The sequence below is a fragment of the Carcharodon carcharias genome, chromosome 3 (genome assembly GCF_017639515.1).
Source record: "Carcharodon carcharias isolate sCarCar2 chromosome 3, sCarCar2.pri, whole genome shotgun sequence".
NCBI classification, from domain to species: domain Eukaryota; kingdom Metazoa; phylum Chordata; class Chondrichthyes; order Lamniformes; family Lamnidae; genus Carcharodon; species Carcharodon carcharias.
The window spans coordinates 199,145,369-199,166,683 of NC_054469.1; the positions used below are offsets into that span (position 1 = coordinate 199,145,369).

At 52.1% G+C, this 21,315-nt stretch overlaps 1 protein-coding gene across 4 annotated transcripts in view; it reads left to right on the forward strand.

Annotated features, from left to right (window-relative positions):
* The first annotated feature begins 213 nt into the window (after positions 1-213).
* Positions 214-21,315, forward strand: part of LOC121276285 (uridine phosphorylase 1-like) — a 161,764-nt gene continuing 140,662 nt past the window's right edge. For 2 of the 4 annotated variants that reach the window (XR_005942638.1, XM_041184528.1), the window contains exon 1: positions 214-333. The gene's annotated coding sequence lies outside the window, so the exon portion shown is untranslated. Of the gene's footprint in view, positions 334-9,866; positions 9,989-21,315 lie in introns of those variants that run through there. The other 2 variants (XM_041184529.1, XM_041184532.1) reach the window with 2 other exon arrangements.

Below are 21,315 nucleotides of genomic sequence, written 5' to 3' on the forward strand. Positions count from 1 at the left end.
ACAGGGATCAAACAATGCACCATGTGTGGTATAACTGAGGTCTGATTGTTAAGACTGATACCACACTTCCAGGACCTCACATTTGGCTATAGAATGTAGATACGGAACAGAGAATTGAAACTACCATTTCCGTACGTGGTAAGAGCGTCCTGCCCGGACCTCGGCTCCGCCCCAGGACACGCCCAGAACCACACCCCCGAAAACTACTCGCTCAACGACCTGGCCCGCCCCCAGCCCCAACGATTCTGCCGCCTCCCCTGGTGCCCCGCACGGGGCAGTTTCTTCGCCATGGAGACGCAGGTGTTAAACGATGCTTGGCAGAGGAGAGTGCTGGTGAGTGGGGGCCGGGGGGGAGGTGAGCGCTGCTCTTCTAACTTTCGCGTGCCATGTGACAGAGGGATGGGCAGAGGGTGGGTCTAGTCGGGATTTACCTGGCTGAGCCGCCGGCTGCATCAGCGGGAGTAAAGCAGCGCGAAGACTCGGGCAGGGGCAGCAAACTTCATCCATCCTTTCCCCACTCCGCCCCCCCCCCCCACCCCCCCCACTCCCCCTCCTTCCCCCCCCCCACTCCCCCTCCTTCCCCCCCCCCCACTCCCCCTCCTGCCCCCCCCCACTCCCCCTCCTTCCCCCCCCACTCCCCCTCCTTCCCCCCCCACTCCCCCTCCTTCCCCCCCCACTCCCCCTCCTCCCCCCCACTCCCCCTCCTCCCCCCCCACTCCCCCCCCACTCCCCCTCCTTCCCCCCCCACTCCCCCTCCTCCCCCCCCACTCCCCCTCCCCCCCCACTCCCCCTCCTTCCCCCCCCACTCCCCCTCCTTCCCCCCCCCACTCCCCTCCTTCCCCCCCCCACTCCCCCTCCTTCCCCCCCCACTCCCCCTCCTTCCCCCCCCACTCCCCCTCCTTCCCCCCCCCACTCCCCCTCCTTCCCCCCCCACTCCCCCTCCTTCCCCCCCCACTCCCCCTCCTTCCCCCCCCCACTCCCCCTCCTTCCCCCCCCCACTCCCCCTCCTTCCCCCCCCCACTCCCCCTCCTTCCCCCCCACTCCCCCTCCTTCCCCCCCCACTCCCCCTCCTTCCCCCCCCACTCCCCCTCCTTCCCCCCCCACTCCCCCTCCTTCCCCCCCCACTCCCCCTCCTTCCCCCCCCACTCCCCCTCCTTCCCCCCCCACTCCCCCTCCTTCCCCCCCCACTCCCCCTCCTTCCCCCCCACTCCCCCTCCTGCCCCCCCCACTCCCCCTCCTGCCCCCCCCACTCCCCCTCCTTCCCCCCCCCACTCCCCCTCCTGCCCCCCCCCACTCCCCTCCTGCCCCCCCCACTCCCCCTCCTGCCCCCCCCACTCCCCCTCCTGCCCCCCCCACTCCCCCTCCTGCCCCCCCCACTCCCCCTCCTTCCCCCCCCCACTCCCCCTCCTTCCCCCCCCACTCCCCCTCCTTCCCCCCCCACTCCCCCTCCTTCCCCCCCCACTCCCCCTCCTTCCCCCCCCACTCCCCCTCCTTCCCCCCCCACTCCCCCTCCTTCCCCCCCCACTCCCCCTCCTTCCCCCCCCACTCCCCCTCCTTCCCCCCCCACTCCCCCTCCTTCCCCCCCTCCCCCCACTCCCCCTCCTTCCCCCTCCTTCCCCCCCACTCCCCCTCCTTCCCCTCCTCCCCCCCACTCCCCCTCCTTCCCCCCCCCACTCCCCCTCCTGCCCCCCCCCACTCCCCCTCCTTCCCCCCCCACTCCCCCTCCTGCCCCCCCCCACTCCCCCTCCTTCCCCCCCCACTCCCCCTCCTTCCCCCCCCACTCCCCCTCCTTCCCCCCCCCACTCCCCCTCCTTCCCCCCCCCACTCCCCCTCCTTCCCCCCCCCACTCCCCCTCCTTCCCCCCCCCACTCCCCCTCCTTCCCCCCCCCACTCCCCCTCCTTCCCCCCCCACTCCCCCTCCTTCCCCCCCCCACTCCCCCTCCTTCCCCCCCCCACTCCCCCTCCTTCCCCCCCCACTCCCCCTCCTTCCCCCCCCACTCCCCCTCCTTCCCCCCCCCAACTCCCCCTCCTTCCCCCCCCCACTCCCCCTCCTTCCCCCCCCAACTCCCCCTCCTTCCCCCCCCACTCCCCCTCCTTCCCCCCCCACTCCCCCCTCCTTCCCCCCCCACTCCCCCCTCCTTGCCCCCCCCACTCCCCCTCCTTCCCCCCCCAACTCCCCCTCCTTCCCCCCCCAACTCCCCCTCCTTCCCCCCCCCACTCCCCCTCCTTCCCCCCCCCACTCCCCCTCCTTCCCCCCCCCACTCCCCCTCCTTCCCCCCCCCACTCCCCCTCCTTCCCCCCCCAACTCCCCCTCCTTCCCCCCCCCAACTCCCCCCCCAACTCCCCCTCCTTCCCCCCCCCAACTCCCCCTCCTTCTCCCCTCCTTCTCCCCCCCCCAACTACCCCTCCTTCTCCCCCCCCCCAACTACCCCTCCTTCTCCCCCCCCCCAACTCCCCCTCCTTCCCCCCCCCAACTCCCCCTCCTTCCCCCCCCCCAACTCCCCCTCCTTCCCCCCCCCCAACTCCCCCTCCTTCCCCCCCCCCAACTCCCCCTCCTTCCCCCCCCCCCAACTCCCCCTCCTTCCCCCCCCCCAACTCCCCTCCTTCCCCCCCCCAACTCCCCCTCCTTCCCCCCCCCCCAACTCCCCCTCCTTCCCCCCCCCAACTCCCCCTCCTTCCCCCCCCCCAACTCCCCCTCCTTCCCCCCCCCCCAACTCCCCCTCCTTCCCCCCCCCCCAACTCCCCCTCCTTCCCCCCCCCCAACTCCCCCTCCTTCCCCCCCCCCCCAACTCCCCCTCCTTCCCCCCCCCCAACTCCCCCTCCTTCCCCCCCCCCCAACTCCCCCTCCTTCCCCCCCCTCCTTCCCCCCCCTCCTTCCCCCCCCTCCTTCCCCCCCCTCCTTCCTCCCCCTCCTTCCTCCCCCCTCCTTCCCCCCCTCCTTCCTCCCCCTCCTTCCTCCCCCTCCTTCCCCCCCTCCTTCCCCCCCTCCTTCCTCCCCCCTCCTTCCTCCCCCTCCTTCCTCCCCCTCCTTCCCCCCCCCAACTCCCGCTCCTTCTCCCCCTCCTTCTCCCCCCCCCCAACTCCCCCTCCTTCTCCCCCCCCCAACTCCCCCTCCTTCTCCCCCCCCCAACTCCCCCTCCTTCCCCCCCCAACTCCCCCTCCTTCCCCCCCCAACTCCCCCTCCTTCCCCCCCCAACTCCCCCTCCTTCCCCCCCCAACTCCCCCTCCTTCCCCCCCAACTCCCCCTCCTTCCCCCCCCAACTCCCCTCCTTCCCCCCCCCAACTCCCCCAACTCCCCCCCTTCCCCCCCCCCAACTCCCCCTCCTTCCCCCCCCAACTCCCCCTCCTTCCCCCCCCACTCCCCCTCCTTCCCCCCCCACTCCCCCTCCTTCCCCCCCACTCCCCCTCCTTCCCCCCCCCAACTCCCCCTCCTTCCCCCCCCACTCCCCCTCCTTCCCCCCCCCAACTCCCCCTCCTTCCCCCCCCCAACTCCCCCTCCTTCCCCCCCCCAACTCCCCCTCCTTCCCCCCCCACTCCCCCTCCTTCCCCCCCCACTCCCCCTCCTTCCCCCCCCACTCCCCCTCCTTCCCCCCCCACTCCCCCTCCTTCCCCCCCACTCCCCCTCCTTCCCCCCCCACTCCCCCTCCTTCCCCCCCCACTCCCCCTCCTTCCCCCCCCACTCCCCCTCCTTCCCCCCCCACTCCCCCTCCTTCCCCCCCCACTCCCCCTCCTTCCCCCCCCACTCCCCCTCCTTCCCCCCCCACTCCCCCTCCTTCCCCCCCCCACTCCCCCTCCTTCCCCCCCCACTCCCCCTCCTTCCCCCCCCACTCCCCCTCCTTCCCCCCCCACTCCCCCTCCTGCCCCCCCCACTCCCCCTCCTTCCCCCCCCACTCCCCCTCCTTCCCCCCCCACTCCCCCTCCTTCCCCCCCCACTCCCCCTCCTTCCCCCCCCACTCCCCCTCCTTCCCCCCCCACTCCCCCTCCTTCCCCCCCCACTCCCCCTCCTTCCCCCCCCACTCCCCCTCCTTCCCCCCCCACTCCCCCTCCTTCCCCCCCCACTCCCCCTCCTTCCCCCCCACTCCCCCTCCTTCCCCCCCCACTCCCCCTCCTTCCCCCCCCACTCCCCCTCCTTCCCCCCCCACTCCCCCTCCTTCCCCCCCCACTCCCCCTCCTTCCCCCCCCACTCCCCCTCCTTCCCCCCCCACTCCCCCTCCTTCCCCCCCCACTCCCCCTCCTTCCCCCCCACTCCCCCTCCTTCCCCCCCCACTCCCCCTCCTTCCCCCCCCACTCCCCCTCCTTCCCCCCCCACTCCCCCTCCTTCCCCCCCCACTCCCCCTCCTTCCCCCCCCACTCCCCCTCCTTCCCCCCCCACTCCCCCTCCTTCCCCCCCCACTCCCCCTCCTTCCCCCCCCACTCCCCCTCCTTCCCCCCCCACTCCCCCTCCTTCCCCCCCCACTCCCCCTCCTTCCCCCCCCCACTCCCCCTCCTTCCCCCCCCCACTCCCCCTCCTTCCCCCCCCACTCCCCCTCCTTCCCCCCCCCACTCCCCCTCCTTCCCCCCCCCACTCCCCCTCCTTCCCCCCCCACTCCCCCTCCTTCCCCCCCCACTCCCCCTCCTTCCCCCCCCCACTCCCCTCCTTCCCCCCCCCCACTCCCCCTCCTTCCCCCCCCCCACTCCCCCTCCTTCCCCCCCCCAACTCCCCCTCCTTCCCCCCCCCCAACTCCCCCTCCTTCCCCCCCCCCAACTCCCCCTCCTTCCCCCCCCCCAACTCCCCCTCCTTCCCCCCCCAACTCCCCCTCCTTCCTCCCCCTCCTTCTCCCCCTCCTTCCCCCCCCCAACTCCCCCTCCTTCCCCCTCCTCCCCCCCAACTCCCCCTCCTTCCCCCCCCCCCAACTCCCCCTCCTTCCCCCCCCCCAACTCCCCCTCCTTCCCCCCCCCCAACTCCCCCTCCTTCCCCCCCCCAACTCCCCCTCCTTCCTCCCCCTCCTTCCTCCCCCTCCTTCCTCCCCCTCCTTCCTCCCCCTCCTTCCTCCCCCTCCTTCCTCCCCCTCCTTCCTCCCCCTCCTTCCTCCCCCTCCTTCCTCCCCCTCCTTCCTCCCCCTCCTTCCTCCCCCTCCTTCCTCCCCCTCCTTCCTCCCCCTCCTTCCTCCCCCTCCTTCCTCCCCCTCCTTCCTCCCCCTCCTTCCTCCCCCTCCTTCTCCCCCTCCTTCTCCCCCCCTCCATCTCCCCCTCCTTCCTCCCCCCTCCTTCTCCCCCTCCTTCCTCCCCCTCCTTCTCCCCCTCCTTCCTCCCCCTCCTTCCTCCCCTCCTTCCTCCCCCTCCTTCCTCCCCCTCCTTCCTCCCCCTCCTTCCTCCCCCTCCTTCCTCCCCCTCCTTCCTCCCCCTCCTTCCTCCCCCTCCTTCCTCCCCCCTCCTTCCTCCCCCTCCTTCCTCCCCCTCCTTCCTCCCCCTCCTTCCTCCCCCTCCTTCCTCCCCCTCCTTCCTCCCCCTCCTTCCTCCCCCTCCTTCCTCCCCCTCCTTCCTCCCCCCAACTCCCCCTCCTTCTCCCCCTCCTTCCCCCCCACCCAACTCCCCCTCCTTCCCCCCCACCCAACTCCCCCTCCTTCCCCCCCCCCAACTCCCCCTCCTTCCCCCCCCCCCCAACTCCCCCTCCTTCCTCCCCCTCCTTCCTCCCCCTCCTTCCCCCCCCCCAACTCCCCCTCCTTCCCCCCCCCCCAACTCCCCCTCCTTCCCCCCCCCCCAACTCCCCCTCCTTCCCCCCCCCCCCAACTCCCCCTCCTTCCCCCCCCCCCAACTCCCCCTCCTTCCCCCCCCCCCAACTCCCCCTCCTTCCCCCCCCCCCAACTCCCCCTCCTTCCCCCCCCCCAACTCCCCCTCCTTCCCCCCCCCAACTCCCCCTCCTTCCCCCCCCCCAACTCCCCCTCCTTCCCCCCCCCCCAACTCCCCCTCCTTCCCGCCCCCCCAACTCCCCCTCCTTCCCGCCCCCCAACTCCCCCTCCTTCCCCCCCCCAACTCCCCCTCCTTCCCCCCCCCAACTCCCCCTCCTTCCCCCCCCCCAACTCCCCCTCCTTCCCCCCCCCAACTCCCCCTCCTTCCCCCCCCCCAACTCCCCCTCCTTCCCCCCCCAACTCCCCCTCCTTCCCCCCCCCAACTCCCCTCCTTCCCCCCCCCCCAACTCCCCCTCCTTCCCCCCCCCCAACTCCCCCTCCTTCCCCCCCCCCAACTCCCCCTCCTTCCCCCCCCCCCAACTCCCCCTCCTTCCCCCCCCCCCAACTCCCCCTCCTTCCCCCCCCCCCAACTCCCCCTCCTTCCCCCCCCCCCAACTCCCCCTCCTTCCCCCCCCCCCAACTCCCCCTCCTTCCCCCCCCCCCAACTCCCCCTCCTTCCCCCCCCCCCAACTCCCCCTCCTTCCCCCCCCCCAACTCCCCCTCCTTCCCCCCCCCCCAACTCCCCCTCCTTCCCCCCCCCAACTCCCCCTCCTTCCCCCCCCCAACTCCCCCTCCTTCCCCCCCCCCAACTCCCCCTCCTTCCCCCCCCCCAACTCCCCCTCCTTCCCCCCCCCCCCAACTCCCCCTCCTTCCCCCCCCCCCCCAACTCCCCCTCCTTCCCCCCCCCCAACTCCCCCTCCTTCCCCCCCCCCAACTCCCCCTCCTTCCCCCCCCAACTCCCCCTCCTTCCTCCCCCTCCTTCCCCCCCCCCCCCAACTCCCCCTCCTTCCCCCCCCCCCCCAACTCCCCCTCCTTATCCCCCCCCTTCCCTTCCCACATCCCCTTCCCTTCCCGCGCCCCCCCATCCTCCCCCATTGTTACTTCATCAGGCAACGAGATTACGTTATCAAACACAGTGGAAATTGTTTGAGTCAAACTGACAGGTTTTCTGCGATTACAAGAATCCAGTCAACAAGAGATTAATATAAAAGCAAAATACTACAGGTGTTGGAAATCTGAAATACAAACAGAAAATGCTTGAAGTAGTGAGCAGGCTAGGCAGCATTATAATGGCTTTTGCTCAGTGCATGAGTCTGAACTGAATGTATCCTTATATCCCTGCAGCAGCTGGCCTCCCTACCATCTCCTCCCCTCTCCCAAAAGTAATTTAAAGACTCACTGCTGAAAACGATGGCAGCTGTGGGTGGCCATGACTGTGAATAAGGTCGAGTATTCGGGAGCTTCAGGGTCGAATATCTTGTCAGCTACTTGTGCAGTAATAACACTAATTACCGTTAATTTATACAATGCGAGCAGCTTGGATCTTTTTGCTCCTTTGTTCTAGCCCCCCCCCCCCACCCCCCCCACCCAATGTTTTTGTCTCCTTTGCCTGCCAGAGAGATTATTTCACAGATCCCAGTTTGAGACCCTCTAGAAAAGAAGGCTAACATTCCATTAGACTTCTTGATTATTTTTTGTACAGGTCCATAACATTTTAATATCTGTATTTAAAAGCCCCTCAGTCTCTGTGTTTCTAGCTTTTTATCATTTACAAAGTACTCTGATCTGTCCGTTTTTGATCCAAAGTGGAAGACCTCACACTTCTATGCATTGAAATTGATTTGCCATAGTTTTGCCCATTCACTTAACCTGTCAATATCTCACTAATTTTTTGCTTCTATCTGCATTGCTTACGATGCTGCCCATCATGTCATTGGCAAACTTAGATCTTTGGTTCTGTATCCCATCATCTAAGTTGTCAATAAGCACGTTGAATAGTTGAAGCCAACACACAACTTTATTGGCCACCACTAGTCATGTCTTGTCAGTGCTTCCAGGCATGAGGGATTACAGTTACTTGGATAGACTGGAACTGGGATTGCTCCCCTTGAAGCAGAGAATTGTAAGTTGAGATAGCCCTTACACGTTTCTTTCCATATTCCTTACTATCTGTGTTTGTTCTTTGAAACTCTCCCAGTAGCTAGATTCAGTAATAGAATTTTGCAATTTTATATGCTTTTTCTTTTTGTTTCTTCTTACTCAGTTGATCATGGCTGTCTTTTTTGGCAAGTAGAATATTTGACCTTTAGGGCCAAAAGCCATTGAGGACAACAACATTGAGGAGAACAAAATAAATGTGGTCCATACAGATATTATAAGACATTGCAGTGCTGACCTCAAAATGCTTCCAACAGGCCTGATGACATTTCTTTTATTACAGCTTTAACAAAACCATGACATTTTTGATGACGTTTAAGAGCAAACAGTGTAGCAGTTATTGTGTTCATTGTGAAGAGTACCACCTGAAGGTTTCAGTGAAGCTGCTACCTGAGAAAGTGAGCACTCTTTCGAAAACCTAAAGCATCTCCATCATGGCACATTTCCTTGCTAGGTATCAATGGTTTTGGAACATAGGTGGGTAAATGAAGTGGAGGGACATATTGGCCATGATCTGACTGAATGAAAGAACAGGCCTGAGGGCTGAATAGCCTACTCCTGTTCCTATGTTCTGGTCACTATACATGTGCATTGTTCATGTCATTCAATGCACTGACCACAAAGTCTATATCAGAAACATTAAGTTTGTCTTTTCAACGTTTTACACTGTGTCAAGAATGCTGAACTTCGCCGAATGGTTAAGTTTTGAAATGTACCTTTAGTTCAAAGTAAAACAGAGAATCTCTGTTCAAAGACATGCCCATGTGATCTGGTTGCCATGGGTAAAGAAGCGCAAATGAAAACCCACTGAGGTGGAGTGGCTGTTTCACCAACCTTCACAGTATCTCTCGGAAAAAAAGTGCAGCTGCTGTTCAAGACACAGACAAAGCAGCCACTGTTGTGGAAAAGCAAGGCGGATGTTTTTGTATTAATGATTATGACCACATTAGGGGGTAAAATGACTCCTCTATTCTACCACTCCATGCCTGACCATAACAGTTTTTTTGTGAATTTAGGATGTGCTTTGCCAAATGCAGGTGCCCCACTATTCACGTTTTCAGATTGTAAAAAATTAGTCAGACAGATTTTCTTAGGTTAAACAAAGAACAAAATAAGTTTACTGAAACTATTTCCCGCATTTAAAAAAAAAAACTAGAGAATCGCAGCCACCATTCCTACATCATGCACATTTGTCTGGACCCACACACGTACTAGTACATATAGAAGAATAAAGAGGATAGGTTAAGATCTTTTGCAGTTTTTGAAGCAGATAAAACAAAGGAGTATACGGTTAGCTGTTCTTTGGCTGGTCTCGATACGGTGACTAGGCGTTACAGCCATTTTGTTCAGTTGTCTTCCCGGGTGTAGTTGTATGTAGCAGATTTCCATGTTTTAGTTCCAAAAGATCTTGGTTTGCAGTAGATTTCTGTTCTTAGGATGGTTACTTTGCATATCTGGGCACAATACTTCCGAGAGAGAGAGCAAGCAAACAGCTTTTGCAGCCTGTTTCAGTGCAGCATTCTGATCTCTCTCTGCTTAGTAGCGTAGTCCCTTAAAGCACCCTGCTCGCTGTATATTCCAGGGAAATTCTATTAGTCCATGTCTGCTACAGTCATTGTTTTAGAAGAGGTAATTGCATTTTGATGCCTCATTTCAGAAGCACTTGCGAAATTTCAGGACCGTGTAAAGCCAACAGGGAATGAGGTCTCCTGTGCTTCCAAGAGGGTTGAGTGACTTTTTATTTTCAATCACACTTGGTGGAATGCAAGCTGTATATTGTAGCTGCCTGACTGTCTCCATTGTCTTTCGACAGATTCAGTTTTTTTTAATCCAGCTAGAAAAAGAAAAATTAGAAATTTTATATAAAAAAAGCACATCCTCATAACAATGACGAAGCAGGATGCTTTTAAGAGTTCCCTTTCTGTTCAAGAGGAAGGAACAAAACAGGTGAGGCTCAAAGATTGAGGAACAGGAAGTTGTTCAGGTACGCCTTGCTGGTAATGATTATATCCTTGAAATCTCGGACAGAGTGAAACTGGATGTTTTTAAGAGTTTCCTTTCTGTTCAAAAGAAAGGAACAGAGCAGACGAGGCTCAAAGATTGAGGAACAGGAAGTTGCTCAGGTATGCCTTGCTGGTAATGATTATCCTTGAAAGCTTGGACAGAGTGAAACAATTATCAAAGCACAATTGGAAATTTTATCTGGTGTGGCTGGGAGAAGTGAACCTCTGCTAGAGAGCTGGGTTGGGACTGTTCCTGTAATGCCACATATCTGTCGTAAGCATGGTGCATGTTCATGTTTCAGAAGACGTATTTCAGTTGGAGTAGCTAATGCTAAAGTACCTTTTCTTCAGTTGCTTGTTACATAATGTTTGACCTTGATAGATTTTAGTTTTTGTTGCAGTAAAAGTCTGAAAAGGTGAAACCTTGTACTTTGGTCCTTTCTGTTGGTTATTTGGGAAATTTGTCTCATTATCAGCCTCTATGGGAATTGTTACGAATGCTTTACAGTATCTTACAACATGGAAGAATTGTACCTATATACGAACATACGAATTAGGAGCATCAGTACACAACTTGGCCCCTTGAGCCTGCTCTGCCATTCAATAAGATCATGGCTAACCTGAATGTAACCACACCCGCATTCCTGCCCACCCCCCGATAACCTCTTTTCCTCACAACCCTTGTTAATCAGAATCTATGTAGCGCTGCATTAAAAATATTCAAAGACTCTGCTTCCACTGCCTATTGATGAAGGGAGTTCCAAAGACACTCAGCCCTCTGAGAAGAAAAGATTTTTCCTCATCTATCTTAAATGAGTGACCCCTTATTTTTAACAATGACCCCTAGTTCTAGATTCTCCCACAAGAGGAAACATCCTCTCTACATCCACCCTGTCAGCACAAAGGTGAAAGCTGATTGGTGAGTAGTGGGTAAGTGTTTTTCTCCACTTTTTTTCTCCAGTTTAAAATAGATTAAGCTAAGAAAAGGTAAGGGTTAGACCATAAGACATAGGAGCAGAAATTAAGCCATTCGGCCCATCGAGTCTGCTCCGCCATTCAATCATGGCTGATAAGTTTCTCAACCCCATTCTCCCCCCTTCTCCCCATAACCTTTGATTCCTTTACCAATCAAGAACCTATCTATCTCAGTCTTAAATACACTCAATGACCTGGCCTCCACAGCCTTCTGTGGCAATGAATTCCATAGATTCACCACTCTCTGGCTAAAGAAGTTTCTCCTCATCTCTGTTCTAAAAGATCTTCCCTTTACTCTGAGGCTGTGCCCTCGGGTGCTAGTCTCTCCTACTAATGGAAACATCTTCCCCATGTCCACTGTATCCAGGCCTTTCAGTACTCTGTAAGTTTCATTCAGATCCCCCCCCTCATCCTTCTAAACTCTATCGAGTATAGACCCAGAGTCCTCAAACGTTCCTCATATGTTAAGCCTTTCATTCCTGGGATCATTCTTGTGAACCTCCTCTGGACCCTCTCCAGGGCCAGAACATCCTTCCTGAGATACAGGGCCCAAAATTGCTCACAATATTCTAAATGTGGTCTGACCAGAGCCTTATAAAGCCTCAGCAGCACATCCCTGCTTTTATATTCTAGTCCTCTCGAAATAAATGCCAACATTGCTTTTGCCTTCCTAATTACCTGCAAGTTAACCTTAAGAGAATCCTGGACTAGGACTCCCAAGTCCCTTTGCACTTCAGATTTCTGAATTCTCTCCCCATTTAGAAAATAATCTGTGCCTCTATTCTTCCTACCAAAGTGCATGACCTCACACTTCCCCACATTGTATTCCATCTGCCACTTCTTTGCCCATTCTCCTAACCTGTCCAAATCCTTCTGCAGCCTCTCCGCCTCCTCAATACTACCTGTCCCTCCACCTATCTTTGTATCATCTGCAAACTTAGCCAGGACGCCCTCAGTTCCTTCATCTAGATCATTAATGTATAAAATGAAAAGTTGTGGTCCCAACACTGACCCTTGCAGAACTCCACTAGTCACTGGCCGCCATCCTGAGAAGGACCCCCTTATCCGCATTCTCTGCCTCCTGCCAGACAGCCAATCTTCTATCCATGCTAGTACCTTGCTTCTAACACCAAGGGCTCTTATCTTACTGAGCAGCCTCCTGTGCGGCACCTTGTCAAAGGCCTTCTGGAAGTCCAAGTAGATAACATTCATTGGCTCGCCTTTGTCTAACTGCTCATTATCTCCTCAAAGAATTTTACCATATTTGTCAGGCATGACCTCCCCTTGATGAAACCATGCTGACTTTGCCCTCTTTTATTATGCACTTCCAAGTATTCTGAAATCTCATCTTTAATAATGGAGTCTAAAATCTTACCAACGACCAAGGTCAGGCTAATCGGCCTGTAATTTCCTGTCTTTTGCCTCACTCCCTTCTTAAACAGAGGGGTTACATTAGTGATTTTCCAGTCCTCCGGGACCCTCCCTGACTCCAGTGATTCCTGAAAGATCACCACTAATGCCACGACTATCTCTTTAGCTATCTCCTTCAGAACTCTGGGGTGTAATCCATCTGGTCCACGTGATTTATCCACCTTCAGACCTTTCAGTTTTCCTAGCACCTTCTCCTTGGTAATGGCCACCGTACTCACCCTGCCCCCTGACTCTCTTGAACTTTGGGGATGTTACTCATGTCTTCCACCGTGAAGACTGAAACAAAGTACCTATTCAGTTCCTCCATTATTTCTTTGCTCCCCACTACTACTTCTCCAGCGTCATTTTCCAGCGGCCCAATGTCCACTTTTGCGTCTCTCTTACCCATTATATATGAAAAAAACTCTTGCAATCTTCTTTTATATTACTGGCTAATTTACCCTCATATTTAATCTTCTCCCTCCTTATTTCTTTTTTAGTTGTCCTCTCTTGGTTTTTGTAGGCTTCCCAATCCCCTGCTCTTTGCTGTATTGTATGCTTTCTCTTTAGCTTTTATGCTGTCCCTGACTTCCCTTGTCAGCCATGGTTGCCTCATCCTCCCTTTAGTATGCTGCTTCTTCCTAGGGATGAATTTTTGCTGTATCTCCCAAATTACTCCCAGAAACTCCTACCATTACAGTTCCACTGTCTTTCCTGGTAGGTTCATCTCCCAGTCAATTCTGGCCAGTTCCTCCCTCATGCCTGTGTAGTTGTCTTTATTCAACTGTAATACCATTACAGCTTCTAGGTTTTATTTAAAGCACATAAATAATTTAACTTTTTTTTTTACTGTATTTAACTTAAAGTAAGTCTTTTTTTCAACTAGAGGCATAGCAGGGCAGCTCAGCTCCATGTTACGTACCGCCTGCAACATGCGGGAAGTCCTAGACACTCCTTGTGCTCTGACCGACCGCGTGTGCAGGAAGTGCCACCAGCTGCAGCTATATGAGCTCTGAGTTTCAGAGCTTGAGCGGCAGCTGGAGGCACTGAGGTGCATCCGCGAGGCTGAGTGTTTCGTGGAAAGGACGTTTTTAGACGTGATCACCCCACAGCTTATGGAATTGCAGACAGAGAGGGAATGGGTGACCATCAGTCAGAAGAAAGGTGTCAGGCAGGTAGTCAGGAAATCCCCAGGGTGCATCTAGCTCAAACCATTTTTCTGTGTTGGTGAACAGTGAGAATGACCGTCCCTCTGGGAAGTGCATCCACGCTCATGGCACTGAGAGTGGCTCAGTTGCACAGGGGGGAGGAAAAAGAGGGGAAGAGCAACTCGATAGTAAGGAACAGACAGGTGTTTCTGTGGCCGTAGATGTGACTCCACGATGTTGCCTCCCTGGTGCCAGGGTCAAGGATGTCACTGAATGGCTGCAGGGCACTCTAAAGGGGTAGGGAAAACAGACAGAGATTGTGGTACATATTGGTACCAACAACATAGGTAGAAAGACGGATGAGGTCCTGCAAGCAGAATTTAAGATAGGAAGCAGATTAAAAAACAGGACCTCAAAGGTAGTAATCTCTGGATTACTTCTGATGCCATCTGCTAGTGAGTATAGAAATAGGAGGTTAGTCCAGATGAATGTGTGGCTGGAGAGATGATGCAAGAAGGAGGGCTTTAGTTTCTGGGACATTGGGACCTATACACGGTGGACGGGTTGCACCTGAACCGGAATGGGACCAACATCCTTGCAGGAAGGTTTGCTTGTGCTGTTGGAGAAAGTTTAAACTAACTTAAGGGGATGGGATCCTGAGAGGAGGTTCAGCAGGGAGAAATGCACAGCTAAAATTAGAAGAGAGAGCAAGTGAATCTGGAAGGCATAGAAATTATAGGCCAGTTAAGGCACAAGTGAGTTTGGCAAGGTTGGATGGTATTTATTTTAATGCAAGGAGTCTGATGAATAAGGCAGATGAGTTGAGGGCACAAATTAACACATGGAAGTATGATGTCATTGCTGTCACAGAGATATGGTTGAGAGAGGAGCAGGATTGGCAGCTCAATATTCCAGGATATAGGGTCTTTAGGCGAGATCGGGAAGGAGATAAAAGAGGAGGGAGTATCGCAATATTGATCAAGGAATCAATTACAGCAGTAAGGAGGGATGACATCTTAGAAGGCTCCTCTAATGAAGCTATATAGATAGAACTGAATAACAAAAAAGGAGCAATCAAGTTGCTGGGCATGTACTATAGGCCCCAAACAGTCAGGGAGAAATAGAGAGCAGATATGCAGGCAAATTTCAGAGAAATGTGAAAACAATAGGGTAGTAATAGTGGGGGATTTCAATTTCCCCAACATTAACTGGGTTAGTCATAATGTGATAGGTTTTGAGGGAGCGGAATTCTTAAAATGCATCCGGGAGAGCTTTTTAAGCCAGTATGTTGATGGCCCTACAAGAGAGGGGGTGGTCCTTCTCTTAATTTTAGGGAATGAAGCTGGGTAAGTAATTGAGGTATCAGTGGGGGAGCATTTTGCAGATAGTGATCATAACTGTTAGATTCAAGGTTGTTATGCAACAGGAGAAGGATGGGCCAGAAATCAGAATTCTAAATTGAGGGAAGGCCGATTTTTTTTTAATAAGATCAGATATGATTTGGCCAGAGTGGACTGGGAGCAGCTACTTTTAGGTAAGTCTGTGTCAGAGCAGTGGGACTCATTCAAGAAGGAAATAGGGATAGTACAGGGCCAACATATTCCAGTAAAGACAAAGGGTGGGACCAACAAATCCAGGGAACCCTGGATGTTGAGGGATATACAGGATTGGATAAAGAGAAAAAGGGAGGCTTATGGCAGATGCTGAGGGCTCAAAACATCGGAGGTCCTGGAGAAGTATAGAATGTGTAGGGAGGAACTTAAAAAGGAAATTAGGAAAGCAAAAAGAGGGCATGAAAAAAACATTGGCAGGTAAAATAAAGGAAAATCCAAAGTTATTTTACAAGTACATTAAGAGTAAGAGGATAACTAGGTAAAGAATAGGGCCCATTAAGGTCCATAGTGGTAATTTGTGTGTGAAGCTGGAAGACATAGGTAGGGTTCTAAATGAACACTTTGTGTTGGCGTTCACAAGTGAGAGGGATGACGGTATGGAAATCAGGCAGAAGGACTGTGATATAATTTAAAGAAATTAGCATAGAAAGGGAGGAGGTTCTAAGTGGTCTGGCAGGCTTAAAAGTAGATAAATCTCCAGGCCCGGATGAAATGTATCCCAGGCTGTTGAGAGTGAGGCAAGGGAGGAGATAGCAGGGGCGCTGGCAATAATTTTCAGTCCCCCTCTGGCCACAAAAGAGGTGCCAGAGGACTGGACAGCCAATGTGGTACTGTTATTCAAGAAGGGAGGAAGGGATAGACAGGGAAACTATTGGAAGCAATTCTGAGGGACAGAATTAATTTACACTTGGAGGGGCAGGGATTAATCAACGACAGTCAGCATGGTTTTGTTAAGGGAGGTCATGTCTGACCAATTTCATAGATTTTTTGAAGAGGTGACCACATGTGTAGATGAGGGAAATGCATTTGATGTAGTCTACCTGGACTTCAGCAAGGCTTTTGATAAGGTCCTTCATGGGAGACAGATAATGAAGGTAAGAGCCCATGGGATCCAAGGCATTTTGGCAAATTGGATCCAGAGTTGGCTGAGTAGCAGAGGGTGATGGTTGAGGGGTGGTTTTGTGACTGGATGCCTGTGTCCAGTGGGGTTCCAAAGGGATTGGTGTTGGGTCCCTTGCTGTTTGTGATATAATAAACGATTTACACTTGAATGTGGGAAGGTCGATCAGTAAGTTCGTGGTTGACACGAAAATTGGTGGGGTGGTAAATAGGAGGATAGCCTTGGATTACAGGAGGATATAGATGGGCTAGTCAGATGGGCTGATCAATGGCAAATGGAATTTAATTTGGATAAGTGTGAGGTGATGCGCTTGGGCAGGACAAACAAGGCACAGGAAAACACTATGAATGGTAGGACCTTGGGAAGTACCGAGGATCAGAGGGACCTTGGTGTGCATGTCCACCGGTCCCTTAAGGTAGCAGGACAAATAGATAAGGTGGTTAAGAAAGCATATGGGATACTGGGCTTTATCAGCCAAGGCATAGAATATAAAAGCAGGGAGGTTATGCTGGAACTGTATAAAACGCTGGTTAGGCCACAGCTAGAGTATTGCATTCAGTTCTGGAATCCGCATTATAGGAAGGATGTGATTGCACTAGAGAGTGTGCAGAGGAGGTTTACCGGATGTTGCCTGAGCTGGAGAGTTTTAGTTATGAGGAGAGATTGGATAGGCTGGGGTTATTTTCCCTGGAGCAGAGGAGATTGAGGGGGGGACATGATTGAGGTGTATTAAATTAGGAGGGACATAGATAGGGTAGACAGGAAGGAACTTTTCCCCTTGGTGGAGGGATCAATAACCAGGGGGCATAGATTTAAGGTAAGGGGCAGGAGGTTTGGAGGAGATGTGAGGAAGAATTTTTTCACCCAGAGGGTGATGGAAATCTGGAACTCACTGCCTGAAAGGGTGGTAGAGGCAGATACCCTCATAACATTTAAGAAGTATTTGGATATGCATTTGTGATGCCATGGCATACAAGGCTATGGGCTTCATGCTGGAAAATGGGATTAGAATAGTTAGGTATTTGTTTGACCGGCACAGACTCAATGGTCCGATGAGCCTTTTTCTGTGCTGTAGAGCTTTATACTCTGACTCTATGATCTGTCAAGACCCCTCAGGATCTTAAAGGTTTCAATTAAGTCCCTGGTCAATACAAGCCTAACCTGTCCAGCCTTTCCTCATAAGACAACCTGCCCATTCCAGGTATTAGTATAGTAAACCTTCACTGGACTGCTAATGCATTTACACCTTTCTTTAAATAAGAGCACCAGAACTGTACACAGTACTCCAGATGTGGTCTCGCCAATGCCCTGTAGAAGTGAAGCATAACCTCCCTACTTCTGTAATCAATTACCTTCACCCCCTCATGATAAATTATAACATTCTATTAGCTTTCCTAATTACCTGGCTGTACCTGCATACTAACCTTTTGTGATTCGTGCACTAGGGCACCCAAATCCCTCTGAATCTCAGAGCAATCTCTTACCTTTTAGATAATCATTTTTATTCTTTCTGCCAAAATTAACAATTTCATATTTGCCCACATTATGGTCCATTTGCCAGATCTTTGTCCACTTACTTAACCTTTCTATGTCAGTTTGTAGCCTCCTTAGATCCTCTTCACAATTTACTTTCCTACATACCTTTGTGTCATCAGCAAATTTAGCAACCATTCCTTCTGTCCCTTCATCCAAGTCATTTTTTATAAGTTGTAAAAAGTTGAGAACCCAGCACTGATCCCTGTGGCACACCACTTGTCACATTCTGCCAACCAGAAAAAAACATTTATGCCAACTTTCTGCTTCCTGTTAGCCAGCCAATCTCCTATCCATGCCAATATATTAACCCCTACACCATGAGCTTTTACTTTCTGCGATAACTTTTGATGTGACACTTTATCAAATGCCTTCTGGAAATATTAATACAGTACATTCACTGGTCCCCTTTATCCAGAGCACATGTGACTCCTTCAGAGAACGTCAATAAATTGGTTAAACACGATTTCCCTTTTACAAAGCCACGTTGACTCTGCCTAATTGTGTTGAATTTTTCTAAGTGCGTGTTATAACATCTTTAATAATAGCTTCTAACATTTTCCCTATGACAGATATTAGGCTAACTGGTCTGTAGTTTCCTGCTTTCTGTTCTGCCCCCCCCCCCCCTCCCTTTTTGAATAAAGGAGTTACATTTGCTATTTTCCAATCTAATGGAACCTTCCCCAAATCTAGAGAATTTTGGAAAATTAAAAGCAGTGCATCAACTACCTGACTACCACTTTCAAGACCTTAGGGTGAAGTCCATCCGGGGATATGTCAGCCCGCAGCCCCAACAATTTGCTCAAGACCACTACCTTGGTGATTTATAATTTTCCCGTGTTCCTCCCTCCCTTCTATTTCCTGATTTACAGTTATTTCTAGGATGTTACTTGTGTCCTCTATAGTGAAGACTAAAGCAAAATACCTGCTTAATTCATCCACCATCTCCCCACTTTCCATTTTGAATTCCCCAGACGCACTCTATAGGACCAATGCTCACTTACTCCTTATTTAAATATCTGTAGGAACACTTACTATCCGTCTTTATGTTACAAGCTAGCTTTCTCTCATACCCTAACTTTTCCCTCGTTATTATTCCTTTTGCAATTCTTTTGCAGTTCTTATATTCTTTCCAATCTTCTGACCTGCCACCCGCCTTTGCGTAATTATATGCTTTTTCTTTACGTTTAAAACGTTTTTTTTAACTTTTTTAGTCAACCATGGATAGTGGGCTCTCATTGGAATGTATCTCTTCTGTATATTCTGAAAGATCCCTTTAAATATCTGTCACTGAACTTCTATTGACGTGTCCCTTAACCTCATTTGCCAGTTCACTTCAAGCTCTGCTTTCCTAACCTCAAAATTGCCCTTAAGTTTAAAATGCTAGTCTTGGATGCACTCATATCTCCCTCAAAATTAATGTAAAATTCAATCATATTATGATCGTTGCTACCTAGGCATGCCTTCAGTAGGAGGTTATCAATTAGTCCTGTCTTGTTGCTCAACACCAGGTCTATTATAGCCTGCTCTCTGTTTGGCTCCAGAACGTGCTATTCTAAGAAACTATCCCGAAAACATTCTATGAATTCCTAATCTATGCAATCTTTGCCCATCTGATTTTTCCAGTCTATACGTAGCTTAAAATCCCTTATGATTATTGCTGTACCTTTCTGGCAAGCTCCCATCATCTCTTCTTGTATACTCTGTCCTACAGTGTAGTTACAATTAGGGGGCCTGTACACCACTCCTACAAGTGATTTCTTGCCTTTATCATTCCTCATCTCATCCCAAATCGCCTGTACATCCTGGTTTCCTGAACTTGGGTCATCCTTCTCTAATGTGCTAATATCATCATTACTTAACAGAACCACCCCTCCAACTTTTCCTAACTTCCTGTCCTTCCTAAATGTTATGTACCCTTCAATATTCAGGTCCCAATCTATGTCATCCTGTAGCCATGCATCTATTATAGCTATCAGATTTTATTTCTTTCTCATACTTCTACCTCATTCTATACTTACTTATTTCTATTTACGTATATCAATTCACCTGTTTTGTTTCGAATCCTACATACGTTTAGACATCCTGTCTCTGGCTACTGACTAAATCAGAGACCCTATCCTAAATGGTGTGACCGCCTCCTGGTATTAAGCATCCAGGTAACTTTCCCCTTCCCTGATGTGTGGCAGAGTCTGCAGCTCAGCCTCTAGCTCAGTTCCTTAAGTAGCAAACACTTAGGAACTGCAGACCTGTTTGCACTGGCATACAGGAGTTCTCACTTGTTGCAGCCTTGGCACATCACGTGTCCTGCCATCCTTAATGTGTTTTAAATAATTACTTAATGTATATTAATCATTTATTATGTTGCTTTCTTATATATTTTATTAACTTAATCACCAAATTGTCTACTATTTTAAACCTTGGGAATAGAATAGAACTTACCTACTTACCAGATATTACCAAATACTTACCAAATAGCTAGCTCCTTTCGTTTTAGTAGAGCAAGAACCAATTTCTATGGGGTGAGAAAATAGAAAGAGGAAACAAACAACTCCCCCCCGCCCCCCCCCCCCCCCCCCCCACCCCCCCACTTCACAGAACTCCTCTCACCAAACTCCAAGTCTTCACTCAGTTAATCAGCTGCACTCCGTTATCACTCTCTATAGACATTTAGCCCTTTCAGTTTGCAAAACATTTTGCCTGTGGTTTTTCTTTTGCTATTTAGGGGTTTCAATCAAGTTGCCTCTTACTCTTCTAAACGCCAGTGGATACAAGCCTAGCCTGTCATTAGATAACCCGCCCATTCCTGGTATTAATTTGGTAAACCTTCTCCGAACTGCTTCTGATGCATTTGCATCCTTCCTTAAAGAGGCCAATACTGTACACAGTACTCCAGATATGGTTTCACCAGTGTCCTGCACAACTAAAGCATAGCCTTCCTACTTTAATATTCAATTTCCCTTGCAATAAATGATAACATTCTATTAGCATTCTAATTATTTTCGGTGCCTGCATAGTAACCTTTTGTGATTCATGCATTACACCACCCAGATCCCTCTGATTTTCAGAGCTCTGCAATTTCTCACCCTTTAAATAATGTTTATTTAATTCTTCTTGCCAAAATGAACAATTTCACATTTTCCCACATTATACTCCATTTGCCAGATCTTTGCCTACTCACTTAACCTATCTGTCTCCTTGCAGCCTCATTATGTCCTCTTCACAATTTACTTTCCTACCTATTATCAGTAAATTTAGCAACCATACCTTCTATCCTTTCATCCAAGTCATTTATATAAATTGTAAAAAAAAATTGAGGCCCGAGCACTGATCCCTGTGGCACACCACTCGTTTTTTCCTGCCAACCTGAAAAAGAGCCATTTATGCCTACTCTCTATTTCCTGTTAGCTAGCCAATATGTTACCCATGCACCATGAGCTTTTATTTTCTGCAATAACCTTTGATGTTGTATCTTATCAAATTCTGGAAATCTAGTTACAGTATATACATGGGTCCCCTTTATCCACAGCACATGTGACTCCTTCAAAGAACTCCAAAAAATTGGTTATGCATGGTTTCCTTTTCAGAAAGCCATGTTGACTCTGCCTGATTGAGTTGAATTTTTCTAAGTGCCCTGCTATAACATCTTTAACAAAAGCTTCCAATGTTTTCCCTATGATAGATATTAAGTTAACTGGCCTGTAGTTTCCTGCTTTCTGTCTCCCTCCATTTTTGAATAAAGGAGGCCCATTTGCAATTTTTCAATCTAATGGCACCTCTGAATCCACAGAAATTTGGGAAATTCAAACTGATGCATCAATGATCTCACTACCCACTTCTTTCAAGACCTTCCAGTGAAGTTCATCA